Genomic DNA, 17,090 nt, shown 5'->3' with positions numbered 1-17,090 from the left:
CTATTTTTACTTTTGTTTCCAGTGTTTCTGGTATAATATTCAAGAATTCTTTGCCAAATGAATGTCATGATGGTTTTTCCCTGTTTTTTTCTTCTAAGAGCTTTATAGTTGTTTTTTTTTCTTTTCAAGATTTTATTTATTTATTTGACACAGAGAGAGAGAGAGAGAGAGATCACAAGAGGCAGAGAGGCAGGCAGAGAGAAAGGAGGAAGCAGGCTCCCTGCTGAACAGACAGCTTGATGCAGGGCTCGATCCCAGGACTCTGAGACCATGACCTGAACTGAAGGCAGAGGCTTAACCCACTTAGCCACCCAGGCGCCCCGAGTTTTATAGTTTTAGGTTTCATATTTAGATCTCTGATCCAATCTGAGCTGATTTTGTATATAAGGGTCCAACTTCCTTCTTTTGCATGTGGATAACACAGCTTTCCCAGCACCATCTACTGAAAAGATTTTCCTTTTTCCATTGAATGTTCTTGGCATCTTGGATTCTTTTGAGATTCCTATTTTCCTCACTGCTACTGCATCCTTACAATAGACCTAGATTTCCTGTGGCTGTTGGAGTTAGGTATCTGCCTCTTGCAAATAAGAGACACTAGTTATTTGGTCTCCAGTTCAGCCTGGAAGACTAAGATATAGCTATCTAAAATAATCACCACTCTTTCCAATTGTAAGATAAGTTCTTACTTTCTTTTTCCTAAAAGCAGCTGGTGATTCAACAGGTATTTACTATCTTCTAGTAATGTACATGGGATAAAGCAAAAATAGAAATCAGGTCTTAGGCTGACATAAACCTAAAGTGTAATACACACCAAAAAAATGAGTAACTAACTATAATACAGTGGGGTGAACACCAGAGGGAAGCACTCAACAATGTAGTGGTGAGCATTAAGAGGGGAAACTTAATCAGCAATGGTATTTACACTGAATCTTGCAGGATAACAAATTGGGATACAGTAAAGGAAAGATTCTAAATATAAGGAATAATAGGAGCACAGTCGAAAAGAGTCTGGTATATTCTAGAAATTGCAAGTAAAGCAACTTGATTACGATGGTAATTCCTCATTCATATACTCACTGGTTCAACTGATCTATTGAGCACTTTATAATGTGACAGGCACAATTTCAGACACACAAGACAGAGTGGTGAACAAAACAGACAAGACTCTCTATCCTCATCAAGCTTACATTTTAGTTGGGGGGAAAAGCAGATAAATATGCATGTCACAGTCGTAAGTGCTAACGGGCATGTATATGTGCACATGTGCTGTTCTAAACAGAGTGGTCAGAGAAAATCTCAGAAGAGGTTAGTAAGTCATAAGAATATTGGGGAGTACAGCATTCTAGACAGAGGGAATAGTAAGTACAAAGACAAGAAGGTGAGAAGAAGCTCAGCTTTTCAAGCAAAAAACAAGAAGGCCATGTGCCTTGAGGGAAGAACAAAGAAAGGAGAGAGAGGAAATGTCAAAAGACAGCCAGGGGCAAGAACCTGTGTGGCTTTAAAGACCATCATAAGAACTCTGGATTTTATTTTCAGTGAAGTAAGAAGTCACTTGAAGGTTCTGAACGTAAGAATGAAATGACCTGACTTATGTTTTTAAAAGATTACTCTTTTCCTGCTGGGTTGAATTAAACTACAAGTGAACAACGGCAGCAGCAAGGAGAACAATTAGAAGGCTAACAAAATAATCTAAGCAAGAGATGATGGTGACTTAGAGAGTCAATGCAGCTTTATTAGTATCTGCTTTAGAGCTTCATTAGGAGAGCTAAGAGGGACATTTCATAATGATAAGAGGATCAATTAATCAGGAGTATGTACTAATTATAAATGTGTATGTTGGTCCCAATAATAGTGTTTCAAAATAAATGAAACAAACATTGACAGAATTAAAGAAACACACAAGTCCATAGTCACAGAGAGCTTACCACGAAACTCATAGCAACTGAAAGAACAACTAGATAAAATCTGTATAGATACAGAAGATCTAAACACTGAGTTTACTGATAGAATAGTAAACTCAGTAATGGCAGGATATACATCACTTTCACACGAACATGACATGTTTAGCAAAACATCATATTTGGGGGCATAAAATAAGCTTCGATAAATTTTAAAATATTAAAATGATATAAAGTATGTACTCTGACTGCAGTAGAATTAAATTACAATCAACTGCAAGCACCTGGGTGGCTCAACTGGTTAAAGTATCTGCCTTTGGCTTGGGTTGTGATCCCAGAGTACTGGGATCAAGTCCCATATCGGGACTCAATCAGAGTCTGCTTCTCCCTCTGACCCTCCCCTCTCTCATGCTTTCTCTCTCTCTGTAATAAATAAATAAAATCTTTAAAAAAATTACCATCAATTGCAATAAGATATCCATGACCCCATCACCAAAATTTGGAAATTAAATAGTACATCTAAACAATTAATGGGACAAAAAAGAAATCACGAGGGAAAAAAAGTATGCTGAACTGAATGATAACACAATGTTTGTGGGATGCACCTAAGAGAGCAATTTATAGCTTTTAAATGCTTACATTTGAATAGAAGATCTTAAGCCAATGATCTAAGGATGCACCTTAAGAAAATTTTAAAAAGAGCAAATTAAACTCACAGTAAGCAGCAGGAAGGAAATAAAAATAAACACTAAAAATTAAGGAAACAGTAAAAAAACTAGCCTGTATACTTCAACAAGCTTAAGCTCATGAGAAACAAAGAGATGAAATGTTGCATGAAAGAGGAGACTTCAAAGACAGCTAAGTACAATGTACAATACGGACTGGTTCACAAACAAGGAGAAAGACAGTTGCAGAGGACATTATTAGAACAACTGTGGGTTAAACAACAGTACTGTATCAATTTTCTAATTATATATTCTAATTTTGATAAACATACTGAGATTCTATAAGAGAAAGTCCTTGTTCTTAGAAATAAAGGGACATGATGTTTGTGAATCACTCTCAATTGGATCAAAAAGGAAGTTGTATATACACAGAGAGAAAATGTTCAAGTAAATGGGACAAAACAATAGTTGGTGATTCTGGGTAAAGAGTTTAAGTTTTCAGTATGAAATCTTATCAAAATTAAGTTTTTAAAAATAAAATAACAAGGCGGCTAGAAAAATATGCAGCAGCCTATCATGATGGGCTTCAAAATGCCAGACAAAGCGTGGACTTCATTCTGAAAGGGGTAAGAAGAAAGCAGCAGGAGAGCCTGATCAATTTATTTTAGAGAGCAGTCTTGTGGGAGATTAGATTGAAGGGAAAGAAAAAACTCCACACACAAAAACTATTTAAGACACCATTTTACTGTTCAAGAAATAATAATGATCAATTTAAGGTTGTGGGAATAGAAAAAGGTGGATTCAAGAGTTATTTATAAGGCAGAAGAGGGGCGCTTGGGTGGCTTAGTCAGTTGAGCGTCCGACTCTTGATTTTGGCTCAAGTCATGATCTCAGGGTCGTTAGATCATGAGCCTCAAGTTGGGATCCACGCTCAGCATGGAGTCTGCTTGAGATTCTTTCTCCCTCTGCCCCTCCTGCTTGTGCTCGCTCTCTAATAAATAAATCTTAAAAAAAAAAAAAAAGGCAGAAAAGACTTATAGAGTGATTGGATTGTGGAAGACGAAAAAGGAAGAAACATCTAGGATGACCTATGCCTCCTCCTGCCCCATACCTACTTTGTGGTTTGGAAAATCACAAAGACAAACATGTCACTCACCAAAGTGGGGAAAGTAGAGGTTTATTTGGCTTTGGGAAGGTCAGAAAATGAGTTGTGTTGTAGACATTCTGAATTTGAGAATGTGGGGTATTCCAAGTCCACCAGTACATGAGGGATTTCAAAATGCAGGTCTAGAGCCTCAGACAGAACACATAAATCTGGGAGTTATCAATATAGGGATGTTGATGGCATGAACTGGTAAGAGGGAAAGAGAAACTGAAGAGAAGCATCCAATGGAAAATTAAAGGGCAGAAAACACTGCAAAAGAGATGGGGAAAGGAACAAATAGTTCATGATGCAGACACAGCAGAGAAAATTGTAACAGTAAAACTATGTGTTGTTTTAGTTAGTTATAACAAATGTCCTGAAAATGAAAAGTATAATAAATACAACTTTATGCCATAAAGTGGTAATAGGAATATTCATTTGCCAAAAGATATACAAATATTCCAGCTATTATCTGCTCACTCTCTTACCCACAAAGAATGACCTACTTTTAGAAACATCACTTACTAATTAATTACAGAACTGAAAATTAATAGCCAATATGAAAATTGGCAGAATAGGGCTCAAAACCAAAAACTCCATGTCATTTCCCTGGATAAAAACCATTCATAATACTTCACTCATGCTTTAAACTGAAATTGAATTTGAATTTAAATTTAAACATTCAAAATAATTATACGAAAGGCTTTAGGGAATAATTACATCCTTTAGAAATAAAATGAGAATCTCTTCTAAGATTCATGTTATTTAAGGTTTGCTATGGTCTGAATGTTTGTAGCCCCCACTCCCCAAGTTCACATGTTAAAATCCTAATGCCCAATGTGAAGGTATTAGGAGGTGGGTCCTTTAGGAGGTGCTTAGGTCATGAGGGTACAGCCCTCATGAATGGGATTAGTGTTGTTTTTTTTTAAAGACTGTATTTATTAATTTGACAGAGAGAGACGCAGTGAGAGAGGGAATACAAGCAGGGCAAGTAGGAGAGGGAGCAGCAGGTTCCCCGCAGAACAGGGAGTGTGAGGTAGGGCTCGATGCGGTCTCAATCCCAACACCATGGGATTATGATCTGAGCGGAAGGCAGATGCTTAACCGACTGAGCCACCCAGGCACCCCACTACTCTGTTCTTCTTAACAAGGCCTAGCCTCAGGGAAAAACCAGAACCTAACCTGCTTGGATACAATCAGCCCCTAACTGACCTCAGGAAGGAAGTAACCAATCCAGCACACTCTAGTTACCTTGTCCCACCTAAGCAAGGGAGAGAAAAACTGAGAAGCACTTGTGAAGTTCACATTCTGGAGGCACAGGCTCACTCAAAGACTGAGTCCTATCATAGGACTATATAATGCTTCCCTTCTCCCATACTCTACAACATAGCTAAAGATCTATTTACAGCAACTCCTTGTACATCCTATCAAGAAAAAAATTATAAGGCCTACCCAAGGCAAAAAACACAATTTGAAGAAATGGAACAAGCATCACAACCAGATATGGCAGGGATGTTGGAATTATCAGACTGGGAACTTAAAACAACTATGATGAATATGCTACGGGCTATAATGGACAAAGTAGACCGCATACATGAACAGATGGGCAATGTAAGCAGAGACACAGAAATTGTAGGAAGAACGAAGTAGGCAAATATTTCTTAGGACAAAAAAGTATAAAACAATAAAAGAGAAATGCTGATAACCTGGGATTCATCAAAATTTTGTCTTAAAAAATTTTTTTTTGTCTTCAAAGGGCACCATTAAAAAAAAAAAAAAAGAGGGGCGCCTGGGTGGCTCAGTGGGTTAAGCCGCTGCCTTCGGCTCAGGTCATGATCCCAGGTCTTGGGTTCGAGCCCCACATCGGGCTTTCTGCTCAGCAGGGAGCCTGCTTCCTCCTCTCTCTCTGCCTGCCTCTCTGCTTACTTGTGATTTCTGTCAAATAAATAAATAAAATCTTTAAAAAAAAAAAAAAAGAAAGAAAGAAAAGGCATGCCACAGACTGGAAGAGAATAAATGTAATGTATGTTTCTGACAAATGACTGGTATTCAAAATATGTAAATATGTACATAATAATATGATGAGTCTTACAATTTAGTAATAAGATGACAAATAAACTCAAACTCCAGTTAAAATTTTAATAGGCACTTTAAAAAAGAAAATATATGAAAGGCGAGTAAGTACATGAAAAGATGTTCAACATCACTATTAAGAAAATGAAATTTAAACCCAAATTAAGATACAACTATATACCCACAATAATGGGCTGAAGTTTAAAAAGACTGACAAGTGTTGGTAAAGAACACCTGGAATTTGCATAATTTACATGTGGGAGGGAATGTAAAAAAGTACTTCACTTGGAGAAACGTTTAGCAAATCCTTATGAAAGTAAATATACACTTGACCATACCAATATACACTCAGCCATTCTATACCTAATCATTCACCACATAAATTAAAATCTCCAAGAGACTTTTATGAGCATATTCATAGCAGCTTTATTCATAAGAGCCCCAAACTAGGAAAAAAGTGTCCATCAATAGGTAAATGGAAAAACAAACTGTGGCATGTATACATAACATAATATTCCTTGGCAACAGAAAGGAATGGATTCCTTATGTACGAGGTAACTGTTAATTAATCTCCAAACATTATGCTGAGCCAAAAAAAGCCTGACACAAAAGAAGAAATACTAAGTGATCCCATTTATATAGAATTCTAGCACATACAAAATCTCAGCTGTTGCCTTGAGACAGGGGGAGGGAGGGATTGACTACTAAGGGACACAGAAACTTTAGGATGATGGAAACATTCTCTATCTTGATTATGATTATGGTTTCCCAAGTTCATACATTCGTTAAAACTCAATGGACTATGTATTTAAGTGGGTGCATTTTATCATACGAAAATTTTATCTCAAACTGTTTTCTTTTTTAAAGGTTGGGTAAAATTCCATTCTATCACCTCTAATGGTAGAGGATCCATTTCTCCTGTTAGCCCCAAATCTACCCAAAGAGCCCAGTCTGGTGGTGGGTAGGTTTATGTCCTGATCATAGTACCTGTGTTTAAGGAAGGACTGACTTGCAACTCTACAACCTAGTAGCAAATGAAGTTTGTCGTTTTCCAAAGTATGTTTCCATGACAAAAATATATTAGACCAATATCTTCTCACTATAAAAATCACTACACAGTCCTAAGTGTCATTTACAGATTATATATTTATAGATATATATTTACAGATTTATATTTACATTTGCAGATTATATATTTACAGATATATTCCCCGCTTAAGCCAGTCTGAAAATCATAAGCACTTGCATTCTAAGAGAGTATATAAAAAATGGAAGAGCACTGAAAAAAAAAATCCCTGTTTATCAGATCCAGTGACACTTCTAGATCTTTTAAATTAGCAGTCGAGGCAATAACTTGTTTGCCCAATCAGACTTCAGCCAAGTATTGTGTGTGTGCGTGCACATGCGTGTGCGTGAGTACTACCACTTCTGGCTGCCCAGCCACAGCCCCCTTCTAATGTTGGGGAAATCCTCCAAATTGTAAAGCCAGGGAAAGGCAGAACCTGTGTCTCACTATATAAAAGCTCAAAACACCAGAAATCAAGCAAATGCCTGGAGCCAGATTATTTGGGTTCCACGTACTAGCTATGTAACCTTAAGCAAGTTTCTGAAGTCCTCTTTCCTCATCTGTAAAATGATAATAGTACCTACTTTGCAGAATTGTTGTGAGAATAAAACATATATACATGAAATACTTAGAAAAGTGCCTGACTTATAAGAAGTATTGTCTAAGTTATTATGCTTTGTTTTCCAAGCTCTGGGGGCACTACCATATGACCTAGGTCCTGTCAAATAAAAGGCACTTGCCCCAGACTTAAAGTCAGAAACTAGTGATAAGAAGGAGGGATGACAGGAATGCCCTCCGGAGCAGCCGTAAGTTTCAGCAAGCTCAAATTCTGGGTCAGCAGTGGCCAGAGTGCTGGCGGTGGCTTCTAGGCACCACAGCTCGGAGGGTTGGCAGTACGAGCTGCTGCATGTGGTGCTAGGCAATGGCAGCACTGGAACCCTCACTGAAACAATGCTGAGTCATGATTTGGGGCAGAGTCCTAGGCATGAAGCCTGATTCTGGCTTTCCAATCTTTCTGACAATTCTGTAAGCTACCTCCTAATCTCTTAGCGAATGTCTGTTCCATGTAAATGAGCTGGAGTTGGTTTCATTGCCTGCATTGTAAGATGCTGACATCAGAGCTACAAGAACGGAGTAAGTAGAAAACAGTCTTATGAATGTTTCGGGGTATCAAGTGAAAACTACAAAAGGGTTTAGAAATTTTCAGAACGTTAGAATGTTATGAAACTTGTTTGATAACTTCATGGTTGCCTAATCTAACACAATAACTGAAAACCTGATCTTCATCGACTGCTTTCTACATGCCAGGCACTGCGCTAAACACATCACATTAATTATTTCATTTAACCCTCACAGATGCCCTGTGAAGTAGATGAGATTTTCCCAATTTTACAGATGAAGAGAACAAGGACTAGGAAGGTTAAGGAACTTAAATAATTTAAATAATGTACCCTCTGCAAATGGAGCCCTATAAGAATTTTAAGAGCTAACACTTACTGAGTACTTCCATGTGTCAGGCACTATTCTCTTTTTCATATATTAACTGATTTAGTTCTAATCGCTCTATGTGCATTATCTCATTCAACTCCGCAAACTTCTAATGTACATAGCACTGTTATTCCTGTTTTACAGGTAAGAAAACAGAAAGATTAAGAAATTTGCTTAAAATCATACAGCTAGCAAGTGATGAACTGGGATTTCAATGTGCCAGTCTGGCTTCAGAGACCTGATTTTTAAGCTCTACGTTATACTACCTTTCCAAAGGTGACTGAAATACATCATTGGGCCATACCAACCAAATATATGCATTCAGATATTTATGTGAGTCAACCTACTACTTTCTTAATGTCGACAACTTGTACTGTTATTTCTTCTATTTCCATATCATCATGCACAGTTAAAGAGTAGTACTGTCTTTATCTGATCCTCATTTCCAACAACCGAGAATGAAGCATCAGCCTCCAATTACATCATTAGTGCTGTCTTTTGCTAACACCACTGTCCTAGAGACAGCTGTATCCTGGAACTTCCCACTCCGCACTGTGGGCAAATGCAGAATTAACCTAGGACATGTGTGAATCAGGAGCTTCAGGACACTAAGTCTGTTACTGCAAAATGGCATCAACTGCCAGAAAATATGTATGTGCTATCAATGATCCTAATAACTCAATGGTTTTCAACCAAGGCCGATTTTGCATACCTCTTTCCCCAAACATTTATCAGTGTCTGGAGACATCCCCCACATTCTAATGGTGGAGATGGTGTGTTACTGGCACCCTGAAGGGACAGGACAGGGATGTTACCAGACATCCTGCAATGCACAGGATAATCCCCCACAATAAAAAATCATCTAGCTAAATGTCACAGTGTCAAGGCTGGAAGACTGTAAAGAGCCTGATGCTATAAATTGCTTCTTACACTAGTGGGTCCCATGAGTCTTAATTCTTACTTTTAATGTAATAAAAATAACGATAACCCATTCCAAAGCATGGACCAACTGCATTGGCAGGGGGGAGGATTACTCCCCTACCCCCCTATTCCCCCACCTATTCCTCCAGCTGCTTCTCATACCATTCTCTCCTCCAACTCTCTCCAACTTGGCCAGTTAGGCAACCAAATACCTACTAACTTCATCTTCACCTTCAGGATGCACAGCAACACTTCTCCCTGTCTATACAGTTTCTAGTCTACAGCCTTTTCTGTAGTTACCAAAGACCTAGCCTAAAAGAAAAAAAGCTCCTGTAATTTTTTCTGGCACAACTGGTTTTTTTTCAAATTCTTATTCAAAATATATCTTGACATTAACATTTATAAAGGCTTTACATATGATAGTCAGCATTTACAGGTGAACACCGTATGGAAAATAAGATACCACATTAACAAAAATTTACCCAGACTAAAAACCTATCTTAAAAATGAAAGAGAAGGCATACTTGAAATGTATTTCTTGCTGTTATCAATTTATTACATTATTAATGGTAAAACCTAATTTCTACAATGCTTAGAAACAAGGTAGAAACTTTCTAAAAAAGATATAAAAGAACTTGTCATAGCTCTGGACTTCTGCAACTACACAAGGTACTGTATCTCCCAAAACACACACATTTAACATTGTTCTCTACTCCAATTTACCACTGAGCAAGCAAAAATAAAGCAATATAATATTAAGCTTGAAGTTTTTCCAATTCTTTCTTAAATCTACTATTTACAAAAAGGTACTTGAAAAATCATTAAAAAGTACTGTGAAATATTTCCAGTGCTCAGTTCACTGGTGCATATATTCAGCAGGTACACTGTTCTAACACGTAGCTGTATTTTCTGCTAATTTAAAGGACTAAATTGTTAATTCCAGTCTCTGAGACAAAAGAGAAATGAAGAAAGGAAACAGTGTGAAAGGAGAAGAGAAAGCAGCCACAAATATTTAACTCTAACTGTTCTAGTTATGGCTTCAAACAATGAAGGTTGCAGTGTTTAGTGGACTAATTATGCATGTCAACAGAGACCATACTTTGTTCCAATACCAAAAAGCACAAATGCCTTCTGTGTCAGATGAAATTATTTACATTTTTGTTTGCCTACAAAAAGAGAAAGCAATTACATTAAACTCATAATTCAAATAGCCTTTGAAATTTCCTTCTGCATTAGTAAAAATATGACCTTCTTTAAAAAGTAGTTAATGTATTTATTATAAAGTGTTAATTCAGCATGGTTCAAAAGTATTAGGTGAATAAGCCTCCTGTGTGAAGTCTATGGAGAACTAATCAACATATCAGGAAACACGGATTTAAGGAACAGCCTTGTCCCTTTTCATAAGTTTATAAGTCACTTTATTTTCCTAAATTTCAATTTCTTCCTTATAAAATGAGATTATTATATATCATTAGAATCAAATGGAAATTGCTTAGAAAACTGAAAATGCCCTATTACATAAAAATGTCATAATTAGGGGCACCTGGGTGGCTCAGCGGGTTAAGCCTCTGCCTTCAGCTCAGGTCATGATCTCAGAGTCCTGGGATCGAGCCCCACACTGGGCTTTCTGTTCAGCGGGGAGCCTGCTTCTCCCTCCCTCTCTGCCTGCCTCTCTGCCTACTTGTGATCTCTCTCTGTGTCAAAAAAATAAATAAAATCTTTAAAAAAAAAAGTCATAATTATAGCACACTGGTTTCAGCTAGGCTCCAAAAGGACAAATACTGGAATAGGTCTGTCAACACTAATACTTACCAGCACAGCTACCCTTGCTAACTTTTTCACTATGGATATCCTCCCTATGCTTTTCTAAAACAGACCAGTATCAAGACAGGGTTGAAAATGAATCCAAATGTTATTGTTTGTAGCTTTGTTCTTTTATATTTTAGTCTATCTATCTTGGTAATTTCATGATTTTAAAAGGAAGATGACGGAGCATCTGGGTGGCTCAGTCAGTTAAGCGTTTGCCTTTGAATCAGGTCATAATCTCAGGGTCCTGGGATGGAGCCCCGGGTCAGGCTCCCTGCTCGACGGTGTTTCTCCCTCTCCCTCTGCTGCTCCCCATTTGTGCTCTCTCTCAAATAAATAAATAAAATCTTTTTATTTATCTATTTGACACAGAGAGAGATAGGGAGAAGAGTGGGAAAAGGGAGAAGCAGGCTTCCCGCCAAGCAGGGAACCCGATGCGGAACTCGATCCCAGGACCCTGGGGTCATGACCTGAGCTTAAGGCAGACGCCGAACAAGTGAGCCACCCAAGTGCCCCCAAATACATAAATAAATTCTTAAAAAAAAAAAAAAAAAAAAAAAAAAGGAAAGATGACTCTCAAACCTATGATAAAGAAATGGCTAAAGCAAATGAGGTAAAATTCAGATAATTATTGAATCTGGATAATAAGTATATGAGAATTTGTTTACTACTTAACCTTTATTTTACATACTGCAAATTTCCCTTAAAAATGTTTTAATATATTAGTATCAACACCTAATTTGTCTTGTATTTTCAACTAGGTGCTACCTGACCACTGCATTTCAAATCTTCCCCCAACTTACTCATCCTCTGTCATTCCTGTTTCTGTATGAAGCCAATCTCAGCTGCCAGCTACCACGGGAACCACATTTCCTCCCACTCTTTCCTCACTGACACTCAGTTCCAGCCACAGAGCCCTCACCACTGCCCCTCAAAATTGTGTTTGAGACACCAATCTTATTTTTGCTCTTGTGTCATCTTTCTGGGAAGTTCATACTCCCAGATTTTCATGTGACTCTCTCCCTCATCTCACTTCGGTTTTTGCTAAAACATCATCTAAGAAGGGCCTTCCCTGACCAATCAATGGAAATCAGCAATTTTCATCATTCTTTAGCCCCTTAACCTGTTTTATAGCAGTAAAGACTACATTAATTATAAAATTATTTATGTATAAATGTTTTTAAAGATTTTTTTGGAGAGAGAAAGTGTGTGTGTGCGTGTGTGTGTATGCGCGCACACGAGCGGGGGAGGGGCAAACGGAGAGGGAGAAGGAGGCTTCCCACTGAGCAGGAAGCCCCTCCTGAGCTGGATCCCAGGACCCGGGGATCATGACCTGAGCTGAAGGCAGATGTTTAACAAACTAAGCCACCCAGGCACCCCTATTTATGTATATGTCTAACATCTGTCTCCCTTCTCAGTATGTTTATAACATAAAAGCAAAGTCCTCTTGACATTCGAAATCCTTCCATGACCTGGACTATCTTCTTTCCATCAACTATGCTTCTTCAGATACCCTATTAAATCAAACTTAATTATTCCCACTTTCCCATATATGCCTCTAAATTTCCTTTCTCTATGCCTTTGTTCAAGCAGTGACCATCATCACTCATATGCTAAAATTCTACTCACACTCTAAGACTCAGTTTAAAATGCAACCCCTGCAGTGACGTCCCTGGCTGATATTCCTCTGAACTGCCACAAGTCTTCATTTGTATCACTCTTAAGACATAATTACTCTACATTTTATTTATTTTAAAATTTCCTCTATTAATCAACATGTATCTTGAATGCAGGATCTGCATTCCCTTTGTAGCATCACAAAAGAAAGATGCAAATATTTGTATATATTTTTTTGGATATTTGAAATTGGTGTATGTATTAGTGTTACTATACTGAAGAAAAGAAGAATTCAGGAAAAACCCTAGAACATGCTAATACCTAACACACTTACATTTCCTTTTCCTTTTTTCTTGTTAAAAGTATACCTTATTTGCTTTTTTCCCAATATCCTTCCTTTTACCTTTAAATAACTTTTTCCCTATTTAGTTTCTTAAATTTACTCATATTTTCCACTTTTATTTGGGTTTAAAATCACAGCTCTGTTCCTCATTAGCTATGTTAGCCTTTTCAGGTCTTTGTTGCTTAATCTGTAAAATGAGGGAGAACACCTCAAATGCAAACAGGGGTATTACAGTATTAAATGAGATAATACATATATAAAACTCAGTACAGTGTCTGGCATCTAACAGACTCTCTGTGAATGGTGCCTATTAAACCATTATTTCTTCTACAGATACAGAATCAGCAGTTTAAACACGTTTCAAGGTATAAAGTTTAAATATTAAAAACACAAAGAACACAAGCCACCTTCATCTGTTGTAATCAAGACTGGACTAGAGTACAAAGCAAGCCAAGCTCATGCTTTCTTTCTTTTTTTTTTTTTTTTTTTAATTTAAAAAGAAAAAACACTGATGTCATTAAAAACACACACACATAAAAGAAGAAAGCATTTTTATGGTCACTGATGAGACGGATATTTTAACAGATAGATCATTTCTTTGAGAGCTAGAAAATTACCCTAGGTTCTACAATTAACAAGGTGAATGACTGTGAGCAAGGCAATTCACCTTACAAAACCTAAATGAACTTTAAGTCTCTTCTTGTTCAGGGTTGACAATGTTTTGGGCTCAGTTCAAAAAGCTAGAGTCTTTGCTGTTGTTTTTAAGGATTTTATTTATTTGTGTGAGAGAGAGCGCACAAGAGGGAAGAAGGAGAGGGGGAAGAAGAAAGAATCTGAAGCAGGCTCCAAAACGAGCATGCAGCTGGATGCAGGGTTCAACCCCAGGACAGCGAGATCTTGACCTGAGCCAAAACCAAGAGTCAGCCACTTAACTCACTAAGCCACCCAAAATTCCTTGTTGTTTTGTTTTGCTTTTAAAGAATCAAAACTATCACCCATGTCCTCAATATTCTATTCCTAAGAAACCAACATCCATATATCCTTTATAATAGTAGAGTGAGAATTCATTCATTCATCAAACTGACCCCAATGATGCACCAAGCTTGAAGATTAGTGTGAATTACTGAAAAGTCTGATGCATAAAACATTTAAGATGTTAATGGCCACAATACATACAGAGATATATTCAAAGAAAAATTCTTGTAAGGAAATCTGACCCCCCGAAAAACTTTTCATCTGGATTTTGAAAAAGAGCAGACTCAAGTTAGTAGAATACTAATAAACAGGGAATTTTATTTATTTTTTAATGTAAATTCAACTAATTAACACATAACGTATTATGTATTTCAGAGGTAAAGATCAACAATTCATCAGTCTTATATAATACCCAGTATAAAATGGGGATTTTATTTTTTTCCTTAAGATTCCATTTATTGATTTGACAGAGAAAAAGCAAGAGAAGGAACACAAGCAGGGGGAGTGGGAGAGGGAGAAGCAGGCTTCCTACAGGGCAGGGAGCCAGATGCGAGGCTTGTTCCCAGGACCCCGGGACCGTGACCTGAGCCAAAGGCAGAAGCTTAACAACTGAGCCACCCAGGGCCCCCGTAAATGGGGAATTTTGAGGATTTATTTATTTATTTGAGAGAAAGCAAGTGTGCAGGGGGCAGGGGCAGAGAGAAGAGAGTCCTAAGTGGACTCCAGGCTGAGCATGGAGCTTGATGCAGGGCTCAATCTCAGAAGCCTGAGATCACAATCTGAGATGTAACCAAGAGTCGGACACCTAACCAACTGTGCCATCCATGTACACCATAAACAAGGAATTTTAAAGTAAAAAATATCCTTAAATCCTTGTTTAACTGTAAACTCACATCGCACTTTTTAAAATTTGGACATAAATTCAGACTATACTCACACACCCGATTTTTTTTTTTAAATCACCTGTGAACACCGCACATTGGGCACGGTGAAAAATGCAGGGAATATGTAACATGGATTTTAATGTTCATATACATACAAATTTTCACAATTACTTGGCAGTGGTTTTCTTCAGATCATCATCATTCAGGTTTAACTCTCTATTAAAATAGCTAGTTTAGCATCTATGTGAGTGACATCTATGTGAGTTTCTCACAGCCGAAACTCACAATGGTAAACCACGAACACAATACTTTCATTTATTATGAATCATATCATTGGCTGGGCTGCCAATCCTTCCTGAAATTCACAGCATCAAACTTCCTCTGATCATCTCTCAACAGCACAGATTCAGAGATCTAATCATAAAGAATCAAATCCATCAGTTAAGATAAATACAATATACACACTTCCCTAGTTTCTCTGAACTAAATATAATTAAAACATTGTTTTGAGGGGCGCCTGGGTGGCTCAGTGGGTTAAAGCCTCTGCCTTCGGCTCAGGTCATGATCTCAGGGTCCTGGGATCGAGCCCCATATCGGGCTCTCTACTCAGTGGGGAGCCTGCTTCCTCCTGTCTCTCTGTCTACTTGTGGTCTCTGTCTGTCAAATAAATAAATAAAAATCTTAAAAAAAAAACAAAAAAAACAACATTGTTTTGACAAACAGTAAATAACCAAAGTATTTTAAATCACAAAGAATCCCGAATCCTCCACAGGTAATACTTATTTTGCCAACCAGAACTCATCTTTGTCTTTAGGACTAGAATTATCTAGCTCTAAATCCCACATTAAAGCTTTCACACAGACTCACAGTGTCTTGGCTTACTTGAGGAAATACTGCACCTGGCACTGTGCATGTATCCTGATGGCAACCTGGTTCAGAAACACTGCCTCTGGAGTCAGAAGACCCCACGTGGTGCTCCAGCTTTGCCAATTCCTCTAAGTCAGTCACTATCTCTGAAAGTATGTTCAACAAGTAAGTGGGGAAAATAACAGTTGTTCTAGTGCCTAACTGAATGATACCAAATTGTTCTAAGGTTCAAAATGGGACAACATGAAAGCGCTACTCTATAAATCGTTAAGCATTATAACATGAGAAGTTTTACTAGTATTAGGTATTCAAAAACATCTGATAACTTGAATTTAATACAAAATATACTTTTTTCATATTTTTCCTCTTTAATCTAATGAACTAGTGGTTCACTGAACCATCAAAGTGGTCAGAATCAATTGTAGAACTTCTGAAAAGAAAAAAGAAAAAAAAAAAAAAACCCACATGGCCTGATGCCTAGCACTGTAGCTTCAGATTCAGTGAGTCAAAAGTAAAGTCCAGAACTCACATGGTTATTGTTGTAGGTGGTGGTTGTTGTTGTTGTTGTTGTTTTAAAGAATTCTATACTTGGACTGTGATCTATACCTAACTAAAGACAGTATATGGGAGTAGACAAGTTCAAATATGAACCTATTACTACATTATTTCAACAGAAGAAACCTCATTTCATACTTAAAAGTTGTACCTTTTTTTTTTTTTGTAAAGATTTTATTTATTTGACAGAGAGAGACACAGCAAGAGAGGGAACACGAGTAGGGGGAGTGGGAGAGGGAGAAGCAGGCTTCCTGCTGAGGAGGGAGCCCCATGCGGGACTTGATCCCAGCATCCTGGGATCATGACCTGGGCTGAAAGCAGATGCTTAATGACTGAGTCACCCAGGTGCCCCTAAAAGCTATACTTTGACCCCAACTTTTACATTCATCTTTATGTGACAAGTATATTCTAGAATTTCAGATGCTCAAAGTAAATAGTAACTTACTTCCCGTTATTGAAGAAATCTCTCTTCCCACTCCCTATGTCTATGTGTGTAAAAGAGTTTATTCACAAAGGCCTATGTTTATTTTTTTTTAACATGTGTTTTTTTTTTTTTAAGATTTTATTTATTTATTTGACAGACAGAGATCACAAGTAGACAGAGAGGCAGGCAGAGAGAGAGAGGGAAGCAGGCTCCCCGCCGAGCAGAGAGCCCGATGTGGGACTCGATCCCAGGACCCTGAGATCATGACCTGAGCCGAAGGCAGCGGCTTAACCCACTGAGCCACCCAGGCGCCCACAAAGGCCTATGTTTAGATCAACTGAGTCAATCTGGACAGTCTAAAACT

The 17,090-nt window shown here is 37.8% G+C and overlaps 1 protein-coding gene across 7 annotated transcripts in view; it reads right to left on the bottom strand.

Moving 5' to 3' along the window:
• Nucleotides 1-17,090, bottom strand: part of ARFIP1 (ADP ribosylation factor interacting protein 1) — a 107,157-nt gene that overhangs the window by 76,793 nt on the left and 13,274 nt on the right. Inside the window, exon 2 of one of the 7 annotated variants that reach the window (XM_047717669.1) lies at nucleotides 2,538-2,579. The exons of the other annotated variants lie outside the window; for them this stretch is intronic. The gene's annotated coding sequence lies outside the window, so the exon portion shown is untranslated. The remainder of the gene's footprint in view (nucleotides 1-2,537; nucleotides 2,580-17,090) is intronic. 7 annotated transcript variants of the gene reach the window in all.

Source organism: Lutra lutra, chromosome 2, assembly GCF_902655055.1.
Source record: "Lutra lutra chromosome 2, mLutLut1.2, whole genome shotgun sequence".
Lineage (NCBI taxonomy): Eukaryota > Metazoa > Chordata > Mammalia > Carnivora > Mustelidae > Lutra > Lutra lutra.
Note: the sequence above shows the minus strand (reverse complement) of the source record. Positions and strands in the feature narration are given on the sequence as shown.